The sequence below is a fragment of the Phyllostomus discolor genome, chromosome 4, assembly GCF_004126475.2.
Source record: "Phyllostomus discolor isolate MPI-MPIP mPhyDis1 chromosome 4, mPhyDis1.pri.v3, whole genome shotgun sequence".
NCBI lineage: Eukaryota > Metazoa > Chordata > Mammalia > Chiroptera > Phyllostomidae > Phyllostomus > Phyllostomus discolor.
This window is the reverse complement of record NC_040906.2, coordinates 140,492,766-140,510,228: the sequence shown is the minus strand read 5'-3', so window position 1 is coordinate 140,510,228 and position 17,463 is coordinate 140,492,766. Positions and strand designations below refer to the sequence as shown.

Below are 17,463 nucleotides of genomic sequence, written 5' to 3'. Positions count from 1 at the left end.
AGGCAGAAAAAAAGAAGGAAGTCTTAACTTTTGAGACAGCATAGGTGGCTCTGAAGAGTATTATGCTAAGTGAAATAAGCCAGAAAGAGAAAAACAAATGCTTTATGACTTCACTTATATGTGGAATACAATGAACAAAACAGAAACAGACTCACAGATACAGACAACAGATTGACAGATGACAGAAGGGGGGGGTGAAATATGTGAAGGGATTAAGAAAAACAAAAAACCCACTTCATAGACAAAGACAACAGCATGACAATTACCAGAGAGAAAAAGGGCTGTGGGAAGGTAGGAGAGAGTAAAAGGGTGGGGGGTGGTAAATGACGATGGAAGGAGACTTGACTTTGGGTGATGAACACTCAATACAATAAACAGATGATGTATCACAGAATTGTACACTTGAAACCTATATCATCCTATTAACCAATGTCACCCCAATAAATTCAATGAAAATTAAAAATATACATATTTTCCTACAAAATGTAATCTCTTCTGTATATAATGTCATACACTGATGGGAGGAATGTTTGGGAAGCGTGGAGTCTCAAGGGAACTGTGAGTCGTGAAGTAGCATTATTACAAACACATTCTACAAATGTTTGCTGAATTCCTATTATGTGTCAGGCAAAGCACCAAAAAGAAAAATAAGTATTTCTCATCTTAAACAAAAAGCAAAAGCACATTTTTTCTTTTAAAAAATCACATATAGAAATACGATCCTAAAAATTCCCCAAATTACAGTTATCTCCCACTGCCATTAAAGGAATTCAAACTAATTAGAGGTTGCTAAGATGTTAATATTTTAAATTGTACCATCATTAAACAAGGTGGGACATGATATGAATTTCACTGCACTGAAAAAATGCAAAGCATTTTAAATATAAAGTATAGAGAGCATTCTAGTCAACTACAGCTGTGTTACAAATATCTGTACTTTTGGATTTGTTCCAAAGAAACCTGAATCTGTTTCCAGAGAGAATGAAAATGTTAAAGACACCTGATAAGTTATTCCTGACTGAAAGTTTTCTGAGAGTAAAACTGTTTAAAAATATTGTTTACAGATCTATTTACAAAAAATAAACATCTTTTGATTGCTTGAATTTATGAATTCAATTTTTGCTTAGTAATCAATGTCAAGTTCCAGGTTTTGTTTGTTGTGTATTTAAACTTTCTCCACCACTCAATGTCAACTGGGTAAGCCTTCCAGAATAGTGTAAATAACTGAAAGGATGATCCTGAGTATTAAAGAATAACATATTGGCATTTATTAATACATCTAATTTAAATACTTTGCAGAAGTGATATATGAAAGCCTGGAGTTTTAACACTTGTATTTTTATGGAAATATCGATGAAGGGATTTTTTTTGTCTTTTTATTTCTAGCAGAGGTTAATAATACTCTGCTTATGTAGAGTTTCCATTTTAACATTCAGATAATATATGGAGTATGGCTCCCTGGGGTTCTTGTTTTTAAGTTACTTTAAATGTGTATATAAATGAAGACCAGGGAGAAAAAGAAAATATAGGCTGCCGTGTTGGGGCCAGAGATATAAGTTGATGAGTAAATTATAAAACCTACCTTCCAAATTAGAATCAACGGCATTCTACAAATGAAAGTACCTGTGCCTCACCTCACACCAGGAACCTTGCCGAACCCTGTCAAGAGTGCCTAACTTTTTGATTATGTATAATGAAATAGTCTTATTTTGTGCTCTTCAGTTTCCTAAAAGGAAACTGTTTTCTTTTTTTTATCATTACAGAGGTATGTCATTGGTTCTTAAATGTCTGTCTAAAATAAAGCTAACATCTTGGCTGTTAGGGCTGCAAAAGCCCCCACTGAGGAGCAAAGGTCCCAGCCCAACACCAGGCCCCAAAGCCCAGGGTTCCAGTGCCAGGGAAAGAAATCCCCATAACTTACAGCTGTAAAAAACAGCAGGCATTGAGACTGAGTGCAAAGGAGGGCTTCTGTGGTCCCAGGCAGCTCCCTTTAAAGGGGCCAGCATACAGACTTACTCTGACTAACTCTTTCTGAGATCCAGCACTGGGACAGCAACTTGAAAGGCACCAGGAACATATGGGGAGGAACTGAAGTGTCTAGCATTGGGACAAGGGCTTGGGGGAGCAGCTTTCTCCAAGAGAGAAGTGCAGGCAGAGGCTGTTGTTCCTTTTCTGAGCCCTTGCTCCACAGAGCTGGCAGGCAGCAACCATATCTGAGACTCCATCAACCTTGGCTTACACTGTTCACCCTGCCCTGGTGATTCCCTGAAGGTCCACCCCACCCAACTTTCAGGCCCATCCAAGCTGTTTCCAGTGGCTTTTCCATATGAGTGACCTGTGTTGGCTCCCACATCACACTTTCCTAAAATATCTAAAACAAGTAGCATCTGGCCTCAGTGTGCCCCACACCACTATGTAACCCCAATCCCAACACCAGCAGCAGCAGGCCTTGGTTCACACCTTGGCCTCTCCTGGGCACCTCCAAGCCCATCATAAGTAACAGGCAGCTGCAAATCTCTTTGTAGCTCAAGCCAGGTGGCCCTGGGTAGAACACAGGTGGTGGCTAACCTTGGCTGCACCTCCTGGGAAGCCACAGAGCAGCATACCATGTGAACAGAATCAGACCATGTTGAAACACCACCTAACCATAGCAACACAAACAAGGAATGGACTGAGTAAGCCCCATTAAAGTAAGCCCTGATCCATGGGGTCAATCCCTACACAGCTGATCCTCCAAGGTGGACAACACAGACAGTCCTTGAAGGCAGTCAGCCTATGGATAAATTCCTCTCACTAATGTATCAACAGCAATCAAGGCTCAAGTACAACAGAAGCGTATACACAGTCCACATAAGGGAAGAGGGCACGTGCACCTGGAATGCCCAGCTCAGGTGAACAGCCTCTAGCCTTATAGGATGCCTACTATCATTAGGTCACTCTACCAAGCCCGGGAGATGTAGGAGCTCTACCTAATAAATAGAAACAAACACAGGGAAGTTGCCCAAATGAGGAGACAACGAAACACATTCCAAATGAAAGAAAAGAATAAGACTACACAAAAACAACTAAACAAAATGGAGACAAGCTATCTACTAGATACAGAGTTCAAAACACCAGTTATAAGGATTCTCAACGAACTTAGGGAAGCAGACGAACACAGGGAGTAGACAAACTTTAACAGCATAATAAAGGACATGGAAACCATGAAAAAGAACCATTTAGAATTGAAGGATACACTAACTAAAATGAAGAATAATTTAGAGGGAATCAAGTACAGTAGATGAAGTCGAGAATCAAATCAATGATTTGGAAAATAAGGAAGCAAAAAACAACAGAACAAGAAAAAATATCCAAAAAACTGAGGATAGTATAAACAGCATCTGGGACAACTTCAAGCATTCCAACATTCACATCACAGGGGCACCAGAGGGAAAAGAGAAAGAGCAAGAAATTGGAACTCTATTTGAAAAAATCATGAAAGAAAACTTCTCTAATTTGGTGAAGGAAATAAACATGAAAGTCCAGGAAGCACAGAGAGTCCCAAACAAGACAGATGCAGAGAGGCCCACTCCAAGGCACATCACAATTAAAATGCCAAAGGTTAAAGATAAAGAGAGACTCAAAAGCAGCAAGAAAAAAGCATTAGTTACCTACAGGGGAGCTCCCATAAGACTGCCAGCTGCTTTCTCAAGAGAAACTTTGTAGTTTCAGAAGGGATTGGCAAGAAATATTCAAAGTAATAAAAAGCAAGGATCCACAACTAAGATTACCAGCAAAGTTATTATTTAGAATCAAAGGATATATAAAGTGCTTCCCTACAAGGAAAAGCTAAAGGTGATCATCACCACCAAATCAGTATTGCATGAAATTTTTAAAGTTTTCTTTAGAAAGGAAAAAAATATTAAAAATATGAAAAATAAAATGGCAGCAAACACGTAACTATCAATAATTGAATCTATAAAAGGAAATTAACCCAAGCAGAACAAAAACAGACTCATAGATATGGAAGACATTTTGAAAGGAGGGTTGGAGAGATGGGTAACAAAGGTGAAAGGACTAAGAAGTACAAATTGGCTGCTACAGAATAGTCATTTGGATATAAAGTACGGCATAAGGAATATAGTAAATAATACTCTAACCACTATGTATGGTATAATATTAATAGCATCCAGGATATTAGATTTATCAGGATGATCACTTAGTAAATTATATAATGTTTGATCACTGGGGTGTACACCTGAAACTAATATTGTAAGTCAACCAAATTGAAAAATAAAAAATGATTTAAATTTTTTTAGAGAGACAGGATTTCTCTGTCTGCCTAAGAGAAGTCAATTGAGGGAGACTGACCACTTTAGAGAGAGAGCAATTTAAGCTGAAATCTGGAGTTCCAATGATTTCAACAAACAGAGAATTAGGGAGGTTTATTCTAGACAAATGAAATAGTAAAAGCAGAAATTCAAAAATGTGAAGCTGAAACTGAAGGGTACATTGAGGAGAAGAAAAAAGAAGTTCCATATAAGATGAAGCTGGAAAGGCAGATCATACCAATGTACAAAGGGCCTTAACAGTAATTTTTTATTCTACCAACAATGGAGAGCCACCTGATTAGATATGGATATTACAAAAATCGCTGCATTCTAGCAGAAGAGACTACAAGAAAGGATCCAAATGATGAGGGGAAAAAACCCCCACAATAATTAGGGCAGTATCAGATAGAATGAAAGAATGGGACAGACAGCAGCAAATAATTAGTGAATGTATGAACCAGGTTTAATACCTGTTTGTTGCAAACATAATTAAAAGAGTAATTAATACTATATGAGAAATGAAATCTTTTATGTATAAATATTGTTATTTAGTCATTAGTTTCATGAGACTTTGTCCCATAAGTCCACTAACTGGTAAATTCGGTATGGCAATCATATTTTAAGGTTACTATTCAGCAACTGAATTTTCTGATTGTTACAATCTGTTGTCTGGATCAAATCAAATAAGGATATTCACTGCTTACCATCCAACTTAGTATTTCACACATATATGTTGAATAAATTAAATAAAGAATACAAAGTAACTTAAATTCTCAAAACATAGATAAAAACAGTTTTATCAATTGGCAAAATTCAGGTGAGTTAAGGGTTTTTTTTAGTAGATTTCAATAAAAAGTAGATTTATAAGCAACTGAATAACTCAAGCACTATACGGTGAGTTCTCTGAGTTGAAAAATCTGCCTGGACTTTTGATTTTTCACAGAAAGACTTGAAACAAACATAATTTATGTGTTACTCTGATCAATCCTGCATGAGAAGTGTTTTATGACAATGGTTTTATCAAGGCACTTAGGAAATTAGTGAAATAATTAACTTTTCACAAACAAAAATAACCACTCTAAAATGTAAAATAGTGATTACATGATCCAAAGCTTCATACATCTCCCCACTTCATAAAGCAGGACATTGTGAAGGAATGCTATTTGTATTATTAAAAGGTGTCCGTTTTCCTAAACAGAGTTAAATAAAGTAACAAATTTTTGTTTTTTAAGTAGATCTTACAATGAAAACCCTCTCCTCTACTGCACGTTGGGCATTTTGCCTTTATTCCTAACCACCAACATAGCTATGAATGGTTTCCTTTAAAGCTGCTGCTTTCATCCTACACCAAAATCTAATCTTGAGTTTTTACAATATCAACTTTATTTATAAAGTCTCTAGTTATTAAGGTCAACTGAATCCAAAAACTTTGTCAGAGCAGTTCCAGTACTCAGTTACTATTTTTATAATCTCATACATCTTTTGGACTTAATTACACTGTGATTATTCAACAATTAAAATTCAACTCAGCTACAATTTAGTCTCAATTCACATGAATTACCAACCAGAATAGAATCTGTTGGAACTACTCAGTAGTCTTCATGAAGGAAGAATTTCTTCACACTCACAGTCTGAAACTGCTTTTTCCCTTTAGTTTTTAATATTAAGGTAATATTAAGTGCACATAATCTCACAATTTCCATTCAATGCTGATAGTGTTTCATAAATATACACTCAATTTTTTTATTAAAGTGATAAAACAGGGGGTTTTTAAGCCAAACATACCATTAAAAAAGGCTTAAATAACCAACAACAGGGTCCCTCGTCCCTCCTCCCCCTTCTTCCCACCTCTCCCCCCTCCTGGCCACAGTGGCTCTCTAGGCCTGCTGCCCAGCTGTCGCTCTGGGACCTCCCTCCACTGCTCTCTTCTGAGTATATACCAGAATCTTTCATGCCTCCAAAATGTCTTCTATCTTTACACTTGAATGATTTATTGATTAAACATACACACATACAAAAGTGAATTCTAAGTTTAAAGTCATTTTTCTTCAGGATATTAAAGGTATAACAAATGTTTTTACATCCAGAACTGCTCTGCCTTTCAGATTCCAATCATTTTCTACTCTCTTTATGTCACACCTCTAAGCTGAAAGCTTAAACGACCTTGCCTCATGGGTGCTCTCAACTTCCATGATGACCTGGCTAAGTGTACAGTGCTTGAAGTCAGTGTGCTACACACTCTGAGAACACATTCAGTCTACAGGCACAAGTTATATACCTAGCTGAGAAATGTTCTCATGTTATTTCTATTATTTCTTTTTTTAATATTGTATTTATTTTTAGAGAAAGGGAAAGGAGGGAGAAGGAGAGGGTGAGAAATATCAATGTGCAAGAGATACAGCAATCAGTTGCCTCTCACACACCCCGACCGGGGAACCTGGCCTGCAACCCAGGCATGTGCCCTGACTGGGAATCGAACCAGCAACCTTTCAGTTCACAGGTCTGCACTCAATCCACTGAGTCACACCAGCCGGGGCTATTTTTATTATTTCTTTTAAAATGTCTTCCCTGTTTTTGTTCTCTCTTTCTAAAAGTTCCATAATTTGATGTTGTACCTCTATGAGACTGCTACTTTTGTTTTCTCTTCTTTTCTATTAAACATTTCTTCACCTCTTTATTCTGCCTTCATGGAAATGTGCCCACCTGACTTTCAAATCCTTCCATTGATATTTTTTATTGCTATCATCACATTTTAAATCTCCTTTTATTGTCTTCGCTCCTTTCTTACTGCTTTTTTCCTACTTTGTTTCTGTTCTTATCTTTTGTGGAAAGGCTCTCCTCAACACATCTAGTTTGCTATCTGCATTTAAAAGGGACTAAAATGCTGACTAAATGCTCTTTTAAGTAAATCAAGACTATCACCTGGTAAACTCCATCCGGAAGTAGTTGGAGAGTCGTAAACTCTTTGGTGGGGATGTTCCCACCATTAGCATCAGTTCATCTTCCTCTAGTTTTCCAGAGAACAAGGCTTCTAGGTCTCTGGCAAGACAGTTAAGGAACAGGAGGCCTAACCTCTTCACATACAGCCTTCAGTCAACCCCACTATCTTTTGCCCTGAGTCTTACCCTTACCTTCTGAAGTAACTGAAATTTCCAAACTGTTAGCCTCTAATCTCCTCTTATTGGTTGCCCCCTTTGTGAAAACTTAGAATACAGAGTCCTCCACTTAATCAAGTCAGATAATATCCCTCTATACAACTTTGGTAAAATTCCTCATCTACTATTGCCTCCTTTTTCTAATCTCTTTTCCCTTGTAGACTTACACCTGTTATTCCTGTGCTACCATTTTAATGAAGTATTGGGAGAGATAGAACAGATAAATGTATGCAAACAAGAAATTCACAAGGAAAAACATTTTTATAGAATAAATGACTGTTCATTATTTTCATTATTGCCCTGGGAATGTTTAATAAAGCTTATTAATCTGACAATTTCACACCATTTGAAATTTTAGTCACTGCTTTTTTAAAAGCCCCAATACTTTATTAACACAGTTATTACTTAAGAGTTTTTAAACTTCATATTTAAGTTTTCCATAAAATACATTTCAGGTAAGTGAATTATGTTCTCACTGATTTGTATTCTCACTAACTTTCAAATAAAATTGGAAATGTTTCCCTAAGGGGAAAAGAGTTTAACCACAGGGTATAATAAAATCATTTAAAATCTTTTCAATTTTAAAATCATCATGAAAGGTGTGTCATGTAAATGTTAACAGAAATATGCAAATTTACTACATACATACATTAAACAAAATGGCACAATAAGGAAAAATACAAGTATCCGAAGCTAACAGAACCATAACTACTGTTTATCATTCTTCATTTACTGTATCCAATACATGATGACCATCCCACAAAAGACCTGAAATATTCATATTTTTACTTCATTATTCTCAAACACATTCTAAATGAAGAGTCTGCAGCTGGATTAAAACAGATGTAGAAACAGCCAGGAAACTTCACAGAAGTGCTACCACTCCCAATAAGCTTGACAGAAAATGTTGTTATTTTTTGGAACAATGACAAAAATGCATGTTAGGGATCTTAATCTCTGTGGCACAAATTCTGCTCCTTTAACTTTGTAGACAATACACAGACCAACTTACCTTCTAGAGAAAAATCTTGTATCTTATTTTGTTAACAAGATAATCCATTGTCATCCAGGATACCTCATTAATATCAAAAGAGCAAAATCATTTAAAATGTGCTGGATCAGATCAAGCCATGAAATAAATCCAGGTTAAGTTAAAACTTAGAGCCAAATAACAGGTGTACCAACTCTTCAAAATAGTATCAGAATGTGAGTGTTTTTACAATATGAACAATCAATGACCCACGTTGTTGTGTTCATTTCCAAATACAAAAACAAAGGCTGGGAAAAGTTAAATAATTCATCCATAGTCACATAACGGAGAGCGTGAGGACAAGGCTCTTCTTTGTCCATCAATTTGCTTTCATTTAAACTGTGCCAACTCTTCTCCTTTCTTTAAAAAATCTGTTTCTATCAGAGCCTGCTGTTAGAAATATCATGCCACAGGAAAACTCTGCATTTTAGCAAATAGTATATAATATCCAATTTTTGTTCCCCCCAAAAAGATTCACGTATGCACTGCAATATGTATTGCTCAAAGCCATTTGGAAATAGCAGTTAATGTGGCTCAAAAGAAATCTTTTAAAATATTCAACCCATATGTTTCTGCTTTACAAGTATTCAAACAGATCTTCATAAAAGATCAGAGTGGAAATAATTTTTTCATTCTTAAATCAGCTGAAAAAAATCAGTCTCCTTGACAAAGTATTCTTTATTAGTGGAACAAACTCAAGGGAAATGGATTTTAGCAGAATCTTTATCACTAAATCCCACATTTTTTTACCACTTACTATATAGCATAATTTATCACATTTAAAGCATATGCTATTATAATTTTAAATTTTTTCAGATACTTAATCGAACTTCACAGCAATTACAACTGTATCCCAGCATTAATTGGATCATAAACATTATACATATGAAGTTCATTAATTCTCTAAAACATGAAATCTCACCTAGAAAAAATCCACAACTGAGCCACAGATTAAAATAAGAAACTTAACACTCAAAAATTTACTAATTGCATCAATTATTTTTTACAAAACACAGCTATTATGCTACTGCAGGGGAAAAATAAATCTAGTAATTAAAAATGTCCTATTAGGTAAAGAGGAGATTAATTGTGATGGAAGGAGACTTGACTTGGGGTGGTAAACACACAATATAATATACAGATGATATACTGTAGAATTGTATACCTGAAACTTTAATAGTTTTATCAGCCAATGTCACCCCAATAAATCCAATTTCAAAATGTTTTTTAAAATGTCCTGACACCTGCATAATTACACCTGTATTTAATTTATATTTACTATAACCACAAAAAAATTCCTGAAACTTATACACCAATGATAAGCTCCTATAAAATTAATGTGATCAAGTCTTTATCTTGTAATCCAAAAAATACAATTAAAATGAGATACCATTTTTACAGAAAAATTAGAAAAAAATTTATTATTATAACCAACACTAAGGAAGTACAGTGGGCCCTGGCTGGCATAGCTCAGTGGATTGAGCGCGGGCTGCGAACCAAAGCATCACAGGTTCGATTCCCAGTCAGGGCACATGCCTGGGTTGCAGGCCACGGCCCCCAGCAACCACACATTGATGTTTCTCTTTCTCTCTCTCCTCTATCTATCTATCTATCTATCTCTCCCTCCCTTCCCTCTGTAAAAATAAATAAATAAAATCTTTTTTTAAAAAAACACCATGAATTTAAAAAAAAAGAAGTACAGTGGAACTTATATCTCTAAGCATTGTTATGAAAAATGTAAACTGGTAACTACAGTTTTGAAAAGCAACATGGCTATATGCATATAATAAGAGCCCTAAGAATGTTTAGAATTTTTGATCTAGCATTCCTATTTCTAGGCATCTATACTTAAGAAAATAATCAGAATTTCACCTGTAAAGATATTTTCTGAGGTAGTACTTAACAAAAGAGGAGGAAGGAGGAAAAGAAGAGAAACAGAAGAAAACAGAAAAACAAAAAAACTTAGAAATAAGCTAAATGTTTAATAATAAAGATTAACTAAATTATAGCATTGTATAATTCAGCATTTGAGAAGTCAACAACCACAAGTTTGAGTATTCTGTAAGAGCTACTCTGAAAAACTATGACACATACTAGTGATTCATAAGGGGGCAATACCCACTTAAAACTGTCACTGTGAAGATTAAGTGAAATACTATATATCTCAATAGTTCTAATATGTACTTTGTTTCACATGCTAACATATTTAAAACTAAGATGCATTTAGCAATCAATGGTGTGTCATTCCTTATTTGGCTATTTTGTTTTGTTTATTTTTTTTCTTTTTCAGCAATATGTATGTTATGTGCCATTGAGTCAGCTCTAACTCCTGACTCTATGAATGAGTGATGTCCACAATGTCCAGGTCTCAACTGCCCTGCTCAGCTCCTGTAGATGCATGCCTATGGCTTCTTTTACGGAGTCACTACCTCTTATATTTGGCCTTCCTCTTTTCCTGCTGCCTTCTATTTTTCCCCAAATTTTCAGCTTTTCCAAAGAACCCTACTTTCTCATCTTATGCCCCAAGTAGATCAACTTCAGTTTTGTCATTTTTGCCTTCAGTAATGTTTTGCATTATTTCAGGCTTTATTTTCTCAAGGATGCACTTGTTCATTTTTCTCGTGGTCCAGAGTACCTGCAGAGCCCGACTCCAGCACCTTATTTCTAATGAATCCATTGTTGTCCTATCAATCTACCTCACTGTCCAACTTTCACATCCATACCTAGTAATTAGGAATACAAGAATATAGGTGACCTTAGCCTAGCTCTCTTATAACACATCTTTGCTCCTGATGATCTTTCCCAATTCTTCCACTGTTGCCTTTCCAAGTCTCAAATTTCTCTTGAGTTCCTGACCGCAATCTCCATTTGAATTGATGTCTAAACCATGGTAAGCAAAATCATTAACAATTTCAATGTTTTCATTCTCTGTGTTAAAGTTGTGTATTTCTTCTGTAGTCATAATTTTTATCATCTTGATGTTCAGACGCAGTCCTGCTGTAGCACTTTCTTCTTTTGCTTTCATCAGAAGTCCTTTGATATCATTGCTACTTTACGCTAGAAAAAATGGTATCACCTGCCTATCTTAAGTTATTGATATTTCTTCCACCAATTTTCACTCCTCCTTCCTCTGAGTCTAGCTCAGTTTTTTGTATAATATGTTCTGTACACAAATTAAACATATAGGCAGGTAAAGTGTACCTGAGTCTAACGCCCTAGTCTATAGGAAACCATTCCGTCTCGCCATATTCTGTCCTAATAGTGGCTTCCTGTTCACAAAACAAGTTACATATCAGGACAATCAAGTATGGAAGCACAGCCAGTTCTTCCAGAGCAACCCATAGGTCACAATGATCCACACAGTCAAAGGCTTTATTGTCCTGCTGTTTATCTATAAGACATAAACTAACCTTTTGGAATTCTTTGGAGCACTCCAGTATCGAACGAATGTTCACAATTAGATCACAGTGCTTCTTTTTCTGAATCCAGCCTGAACATCCAACATGTCTTGCTCATGAGGCATTAACATGACACATCTTATAAGGTAGAAGCCTTTGCTGCTTTACCTTGAGCATCACTTTACTCAAGTGTAAAATTAGAGCAATTGTCCTAATAGTTACTGCACAAATCAGCATTTCCTTTAAGACTGAGATAAAATAATTGTGTACCTTAGAATTGATGGTTATCAGAGTATAACTTAGAGCCAATGGAACCTAGTAATGGATTAAAGAGCCTGGCACAAATTTGAAAAGCATAAACATACTTTGAGACTTGTGACCTAAAACTAACCATCTACATAGCAAGTGTGTCTACATATTTCTCAGCATCTTTCCTCAGTCCATCAGTTATACCTACTTTTAGCATATAGAGTAACTCTATACTGTTTTTAGTTAAAGTGTAAATTGCATATGAAGGAATATCATATTAGCTTTAATTTTTTCATTTGTTTAACAACATGGCAAAAGCTTACTTCTTTATGTAACTACTTTCTCTAAGTTCCTTTCTCAGATCCAACCTCTCCACCCATTCTCAACTACTTCAAGTTCCCCCAAGTACTCCAAGCTGACCCAACCTCCACACCTTTGCTCAAATTGCTTCCTTTGTTCTAGCATAACCTTTTTCTGCAGTTTCTTTTGCCTCAGCCCAATCTCTTCCCACCACTCCTTCTAATCTTTGCCCCCACTTTGTGTCACATACACTTTCCCAACAAGAACCTGAGAAAATGTTATTACTAATAAGCACGTATGTTCTTCTCATTAAACTTAAGTACCCCAATGATGGGTATCATTGTGATTCACATATGCATTCTCAATCCAAGGGTAAAATAAAACTTCTATAAATGTTGTATACACAGTAAAGTTTAGTGTGCACCACAAATAAATTGCAGAATTAACTGTATCCTGGATACTCTGAAATATTCAAATAGGCACTGCAAACAAATTTTTAGTCCTACATGTTTATGCCATAAAATGAAAACATAGTTCAACTTTTCTTATATATTTATCCATTACTTTCTCAAAAGAAAATGATTGAGGAATTAACATGACACATCTTATACAGCCCTCATGCAAAGAATTCAACAACTCATCTTAAAGGTAGGGTAACCTAATAAAATTAATGAATATAGATACCAAAATATTAGCAAACCAAATCCAGTAATAAATTTGAAGCATAATACATCACAACTGTATCTGCTTTATTCCAGGAAGGCAACTTTAATATTCAAAAAAGTCAATCAATAAAAAAATACAAAAAATTATTACAAATAGCAAAAAAGCATAAAAAAGATGTTTAACATTATAATCATTAGAGAAATACTCATTATAAACCAGGATCACTTTTTTTAAGTTGGTGTATAATGAGGGGGTGTGCATGTGAGGTCATGGAGTGGGCAGGTGGGGTCAGATGATTCGAACAAGATGAAAACAGAACCCAAACCAGCACTGGCAGTGGATGTAGTTCCGTCCACAGCCGAAGATGGCAGGGAACGTGTATGGCAAGTGGAGGCAGTCTGGCTTCCTCACCCAGGTGTCTGGGTAATGAAGGGCAGCAGAGTTCCCATAGCCTTGAAGGAACCTGGTAAGTAGTGTTCTCATAGCCTTGAGACTGGGTCTGATAAACTATTCCCATAACATGAAGTGGGCTTGCATGCACAGAACTATGCCATGTTATATAATTTTCTGGCATTTTTCTGGCTTTGTTCACCTTTAGTATTTAAACAAGTAGGGACCTCATGCTGGGTACCACAATAGAGACACACTGGGGAGCAAGGGCCATGATGCGTGACATGCAGGGAGACACACAGCTTGCAGTGTGCCTGACTCACACACCCATGAATAAAGGCATGGCAGACATCCCAACGGCTCTGTGAATACTTTTCTGTCTGCACAAATACCATGAACCTTCCCGGCCTTGAACAGTCACAACACAGAACATATATTCAATGTCAGTCATTGGTGATAACCTAAGTTGACATGACATGCTGGCCTGGATCAATGAGTCACTGCAGTTGAATCTGACGATGATCCAATAGTTATGCTCAGGGGCTGCCTATTGCCAGTGTGTGGACATGCTGTTCCCTGTCTTCATTGCCTTCAAGTAAAATTCCAAGCTAAACTGGAACATGCATACATCCATAACTTCAAAATACTACAAACAGGATTAAAGAGGATAGATGTTGACAAAGTAATTCCTGTGGGCAAATTAGTAAAAGGAATGTTTCAAGACAATGTTGAATTTGTTCAGTGGTTCAAGTAGTTTTCTGGTGCAAACTATGATGGGAAAGACCATGACCCTGTAGCTGCCAGACAAGGTCAAGAAACTGCAGTTGTTCCCTTCCCTGTGGCTACAGCTCTGAACAGGCCCAAGAAACCTCTCAGCTCTAGCAGTGCAGATCCACAGAGACCACTACAACACACACAACTGCTGGCCTGAGTGTGGTACAAAAGAATCCTGGTGTGAGCATCAAGGATGATGAAGCAGCCGGACTGACATACCAGGTCACTGTATTAAAACATACTGTTGAACTTGGAGAAAGAGATTTCTACTTTGGAAAGCTAAGGAACACTGGACTTCTTTGCCAAGAGAACGAGGGGGGAAACAACCCTGTACTGCAGAGGATTGTGGACATTCTCTATGGCACAGATGAAGGCTTTGGGATACCTGATGAAGGAGCCCACAGGAGGGACAAGAAGAATATTAGCAGCCTGGACCAGCAGAACAACATCTGAATTCTTCACTACAAATCATGTGCCTAACCGTAAAATACTCCCTTTTATTATGCTTAGAGGACTCACTGGTTTCTTTTCATAAGCAAAAAGTACCTCTTCTTAAAGTACACTTTGCAAAGTTTCACTCCTTTTCCAATAAGTTGGAGTTACAAGCTTTTACCTTGTAGCAGAGCAGTATTAACTTCTAGTTGGTTGACCTAGGAACAAAAAGGCTGAGACCATGGGCTCATCATTTGGATGCTGGTAATACTGATTGCTGGAGAAGTGTTTTTATGTGATATACTGAGGTGGAGAACTCAGTACAGAAATGTAAAGATACATCTGAATTTCAAGCTACTGTGAAATTTTGGCAATGAATTTTTTAATAAATAAATGCCTTAAGAGTATTTAAAAGATGGTTCCATATTTCAAAACATAACATGTAACCTGAGAGGAGAGTCTCTGCATTGCCCTGGTATCTGGGAAGGAAGGGCCAGACCTTGGAACTTTGAATCCTGTTGTTCACAGGCCTTGCAGGGCTGCCTGAATCTTCATAGGCCTAACCTTGGCCCAGAAGGAAAGTTTAAAAAGTTGCTCTGTAAAGCCATTTGATGACCTTCACCAACTGCATCTCTGCTAAGCAGCAAGAGGCACTGTTGCCTGAATGAACAGAGGGTGTGCTGCAGCCCTAAGATGTTGGAGTTGAGTAGCTTATTTTCACTGAGCAGTTCTCTGACGATTTTTCCAATTACCCCTGAATTTTCTAGGCACTGTGTTTTTTTTTTTGGAGGGGAGGGTGGAAATAAGGTGTGTTCAGTTTTTAAATCTAGCAACTACTTTTGGGATCTTGTCCACACCTCTGGTATTTGAATGGGGGTTGCATCCCATTTTACTGTCTTTTAAGTTTACATTTAATGTGTTTACTTGCTTCTCTTGCCACAGGGGACTCCTTTTACTCCTTCAAATCTGCTGCATAAAGTAGAAGTTCAGCAGGTAGATGTTCATGCTGCAAGTTTTTTTTGGACCCCTTACAAAGGGAGTGATCAGTGAAGGCCATCACTACTCTGGGATCTGCAAGGCTGGGTGTTTACGGTACCTCCCGTCCACAGCCCTCCACTGTTCTCACAACACTTTGCCAGTGCACTAATCTCTTCGGAGATAAAATTTGTTAGCATGTTACTAAATGGTAATTTTCTTTTGCAGAAAATACAGTACTGTGTCTCAGTTAATTATTAATATTTGAAATATTTCATTCCCTAACACTCCTCACTTGCTTTGCCCACAGCCCGTTCAGTTCGTTTGGCAGAACCCTGCAAATGTGCGTCACCTACTGCTGAGATTGCTCAGCTCCTGATGTGTTTGTACTGATTTGTTGCTGGTGGTAGTTTGTCCTAAAATGTGTGTAGGAAGCAGGTACTTTCTGATAAATTGTAGTATAGTGAATGCTGTCTGTGAAATTCAGAGGAGAACACAGATTCAGTGATTAACAATGCCAAAAATGCAAGTAACTAGCCACTGTTCAAAAAACAGTAGTGTTATTCCCCTTTTGTGGCCTTTTAGACTTTTGTTGCCCTAAAATTCAACGAGTTACAAAAATTTACCATTTACAATAGCATCAGACAATATCAAATACCCAGAAATAAATCTAATTAAAAATATGTGCATCTCCCCAAAGATACTTATTAATTACAAAGCAGAAAACAGGAGCTTTATACATAAGGAGGCAGATACTCCCTTAATCAAATAAAACTCCTGGTACATCATACCAGGTGTATGGTATGTGGTACTCCTGCCAAATGTATAATCTGAATTTATCATGAGGAAATATTAAACAAACACAATTAGAGTCCTTGTACAATATAACTAGCTTAAATTATTCAAAAGTCTCAAGGTCATGAGACACAAAGGAAGATGAAGAACTGTTCCAAATGACAGGAGACTAAAGCGGCATGACAACTGAATGCAGCACATGACCTGGGATTCACTTTTGCTATGAATGATATATTTAAGACAATTCATGGTTCCCACATAAGGTCTACAGAATTTAAATATTATTGGTAAGTGTTATCTGTGGACATATGGGGTAATGGTTTTTTATTGGGAAATACAGACTGAAAGCAATTAGGAGTAAAGGAGTAAGTATAAGTATACAACTTACACTAAAAAAATTCTAAGTATCAGGTGTGCTTACATATAGAAAGAGAAGGAGAAGGGTAAAGAAAATGTGGCAAGGTGTTCATTTAAGGAATCTGGGTGAAGAGTATGTGGGGATTTTGGTAGAGTATTCTTGTAATTCTGATAATCTGAAATTAGAACAAAGTAAAAGTTAAAAAGAAAAAATGTAATATAAGACAACCAAAGAGAAAACTGAAATTATAAAACATCATTCACAGAAATTAACAAAGACTGAAGAAGATTAAACAACAGCCTATGATGAGAAGATAACTCTCTCCAAAGCAATCTCTAGATTCAATACAATCTCAATTAAAATTCCAGCAGATTTTTTGGGGGGAATTTGGCAAGCTGATTCTAAAGTTTATACAGAAATGTGCCCTGGCTGGTGTAGCTCAGTGGATTGAGCATGGGCTGTGAACCAAAGGGTCGCCAGTTCGATTCCCAGTCAAGGCACATGCCTGGGTTGCAGGCCAGGTCCCCAGTGGGGGCCACATAGGAGGCAACCACACACTGATGTTTCTCTCCCTCTTTTTCTCCCTCCCTTCTCCTGTCTCTAAAAATAAATAAATAAGTATTTTAAAAAA

General features: G+C 36.8%; 1 protein-coding gene and 1 pseudogene across 6 annotated transcripts in view; one reads left to right on the top strand and one right to left on the bottom strand.

The window, feature by feature from the left end:
• The window catches only part of MYO6 (myosin VI), a 162,007-nt gene that overhangs the window by 111,681 nt on the left and 32,863 nt on the right, over nt 1-17,463 (bottom strand). The gene's annotated exons all lie outside the window — the stretch shown is intronic.
• On the top strand, nt 13,415-17,253 carry LOC114495023 (annotated as a pseudogene).